This window comes from Apteryx mantelli, chromosome 11 (genome assembly GCF_036417845.1).
Source record: "Apteryx mantelli isolate bAptMan1 chromosome 11, bAptMan1.hap1, whole genome shotgun sequence".
Lineage (NCBI taxonomy): Eukaryota > Metazoa > Chordata > Aves > Apterygiformes > Apterygidae > Apteryx > Apteryx mantelli.
Genome location: NC_089988.1, coordinates 21,910,615 through 21,914,499, shown reverse-complemented (window position 1 = coordinate 21,914,499; position 3,885 = coordinate 21,910,615).

Sequence of the window (3,885 nt, the reverse complement as noted above, 5' to 3'; positions counted from 1 at the left end):
AGAGTCACAGCCGTACACCCCCCCCTTTTTTGCCCCTCAAGGACAATCATGGGTTTGATCTTGTTGTTGCAAAGGCAAGTAGCCTGTTTTTAAAGCATTTACCTTAGCAAAGATTGTGCGTAATATTAAAGCTTTCAAGCAGACAAAAGCAATACATATAATGATTATCATGAGTACAATTATTATGACAGTTTGTAAGCCCGACGCGAGCCAAGCTGATACAGACAGTCCGAAATTTTGGAATAATTTTTGCAGCCAATTAAACCCGTTATCATTATGCTGTTTAATGTCCAAAGCTAGGTGTTTAAGGTTTGTGATCTCCCCTTCAATCAGGGTCGAATGGTCACTCAGATTGAAGCAGCACATGCCTTTGAATTCTTCACATCCATGGTTGTGTCGTAAAAGAAGATAGTCAACTGCCGCTCTGTTTTCTAATACACCGGCACGCAAGGCTTGCACATCTCTAAGCATTGCTGATAAGGCAGCAGAAGTGGTGTTGATAGTTTTAGCTAAAGAACATGCAATCTTTTTTATAGCTTGATAGTTCATAGCAACTCCCACCCCAGGTGTAAGGAATGCTGCAGCTGAGATTTGTGATGCTGAGAATAAGATTACTTCTGAATTACATTCAGGGTTGAGGGATGAGGCCTCCCTCCTCTTTCGTGTTTGATTCCCAGCTATTTCCTCAATCTCTTGTTTGCTTGGCATATAGATGCTCAAGCGACCTATGGTACAGGGGCCACCAGTAGCATTGGCTGGAATGTAGGAGTAAGCTTTTACCCCGCATAGCCAAAACATTCCTGTAGGGAGCACAATATGTGCATAGTTAAAGGTTACATTGGTTGTTTGATGACATTTAAGAGGAGGCCCATCTTCCGTAAAATTGTGGCACGGTCGGGTTTTGCTGGTACAATTTACCATCATAGCACACTCAACCGCAGGAAACATTCCTTTCACCTTAATTTCTATCATTGCTTTGTTATACTGTGTTGTGGCGGAACCCCATCGAGACATCTGATTAAACGTATTAGTTACTTTGAAATTTGCTAGTATTGCCTTGTTTTGCACTGTCTCTAGGGGTATAGGGAACCCAATATTGCATGTGGTGTAAATTTGGGCCGCCGAAGTTCCTCCTTCTAGACAAAAGCGAGTGGTATTTAGTATTTCTCTAGCTAACTTTTCCCAAATATTGACATTGCTGCCCCATGGGTTTGAGATCAATGTTGTCACCAGGGCCGTCTGGAGTAGGAACACAAGTCTCCACATGGTATCCTGTAAGAGAACACATTTAGGTTTTCCTCGAGGCAGGGTGCCTCGGAATAAGTGGTTAATAATCAGGAATTATCCACCGAGAACTGATTCGATGGGTTTTTTCTGTGGCATCAAGTGCTTCCCATGCAAGGGGTCCTCGGGGTTTAGACAATGTTAACGGGACTACTCCAATTTGTGGTAGTTTTACCATCACAGGCTGTCCTGGTTTACCACGTGCAGGATCAATGTCAGGATTATCCTTAACGATGCCCGTATCGATAGGGCAAAAGGCCTGGGTTCTGGGACTACCAAATGTTCCCCATCGATTATTAAGTAGATGCACAGCATGGTTAATGCGTAGGTCCCAACTCGCTTTTTCTACTTGAGCATATCTTTTAAGTAAGCCATTGGCCCTTTCCACCATCCCGTTTGCTTGGGGGTAGTAGGGGGTGTGGAATGTCCAACTAATCCCTTCTTGTGTCGCCCAGTCCTGGACTATGTGGGCTGTAAAGTGAGTCCCATTATCGCTTTGTATTTCCTTTGGTACCGGTAATACACTGAACCATTCTTGTAATACCTTAATGGTAGTTTCTCCATTCGCAGTTCTGACAGCTGTCGCTCGGAGGAGACGGGAGACCACCTCGACTCCCACTAATATATATTTTCTCCCACTTGATGGTTTAAGAGGCCCTATATAATCAATCTGCCAGGTTTGCCATAATTGTTTTTTATTACTGATATGTAGTGGAGCTTGCTGTTCTGGATGATCCCTTTTTAATCTTAGTTGGCACTGAGGACAGGCTGTTATGATTCGTCGTGCAGTTGTTATATCTATGGGCCATCCTCGAGCTATACTTTCTTTTACTAAATCCTTTTCCCCTGAATGTCCTCGCTGTACATGTAGCCATTCTCCTATTCTGTCCCACTCTACTTCGCTTACTGTTACTCCTCTTACCCTCGACAACTTGTCAACTATCCCGTTCCATTTAGCTGCCAGACTTCCGTCTGAGCTGTGGGCTTTCACCCACCCTATTGCAATAGACCGTTTCCTTCCTTCTTCCAACAACTCTTCCCAGTCTGCTTGCTGCCATACTGGGCACCTATTTATTTGCCATTTATTACATTCCCAGAATCCTATCCAGTCTGTGGCCCCCTTGAATACTGCATATGAATCGGTATACACTGTTGTTGCTCCATTTCTTATGGCAAGTCGGACAGCCTTGAGTTCTCCTACTTGGGCGCTGCCATCGCCTTCTTCTATTATCGTATGGCCTGTGCTTATTTCTAAGGCAACTGCTTTGTATTGCCACCCCGTGGCTATCCTATGTGAAGAGGCATCGGTGAACCATACCCCATTTAGGTCAGACTTTTCAGTGAGTGGTTCAGCTACTGCAATGGGAGATCTTGGGTAGCTTGGTACTGTTTCTGGTACAAGGCTAGTTAGGGGTAATTGGTATTTGGTTATCTTTACTGGTCCCTCCTCTATTTCCAGGCTATCTTGGATTCCTGATAGATATGCATACCATTTACGAACTGTTTGTCTCTGGGCTATACCTTCAGGGGGTGGTGTTCCTCGTTTCACAGCATCTAAAATGTGGAAGGGCCCTCTTAAGATTACTTTCTGTTGGGTTGCTATTTTTTCGGTGGCCTTCACAGCCCTTACCATGGCTAAGATTCCTTTTTCCCATTCACTATATCTTTGTTCTGCCTCCTTGAAAGCAGTGGATTCAAATAAAATTGGCCGTTTAGGTTCACTTGTTGGTGATTGGAAGATGGCACAATAAGTTGCATGTGTGCTAAACCCCCACTCTACATCAAGAGGGTTCCTGGGATGCATGGGACCTAGTCTTTGATACTGATTCATTGCTTGCATTATTTGCATTAATGCTTGTTCATGGGTGTTGTCCCATTCCCATTTGCTATTCTTTCGCATAAGGTTATAAAGAGGTCTGGCGATTATCGAGAATCCTGGGACATGCTTTCTTCAATATCCCAACGTACCCATAATTTGTTGCAACTCCTTTTTACAAGTTGGGTTTTTGGATTTTTCTAAAGTCTCAAGCACCCTTTCAGGGATTGCTTCTGCTCCTGCTATCCATTTGGCGCCTAGAAAGGTCACTGTTTGGGCAGGTCCTTGACATTTCTCTTGTGGTATCTTTAGCCCTATCTCAGTCAGTTTTTCCCAAATTAAGTGGGCTTCTTGTCGCACTGCCTCCTTTTCAGGTCCCCCTATTAGTATATCATCTATATATTGATAGACTTTTACTCCAGGGGTTGTACCAAGCGAATCTAAGACTTTTGCTAATGCATTATGAGCGATGGTGGGGGAGTGTTTGTATCCCTGGGGCAGCCGAGTGAAGGTATATTGAATGCCTTCCCAGGTGAAAGCAAATTTGTCTTTATCTTCTTTTATTAGCGGGACCATGAAGAACATATCCTTTACGTCTAGTGTGGCCATCCAGGGGTGGGCTGCAGTCCTAAGCTGACTCACCAGTTCTGCTATATTGGGGACCGCAGCCGTGAGGGGAGCAGTATTAGCATTCAATCGGCGATAATCTACTGTTAATCGCCATTCTCCATTTGTTTTTTTGACAGGCCACACCGGGGAGTTATAGGGGGAGTGGGTGCGTTCTA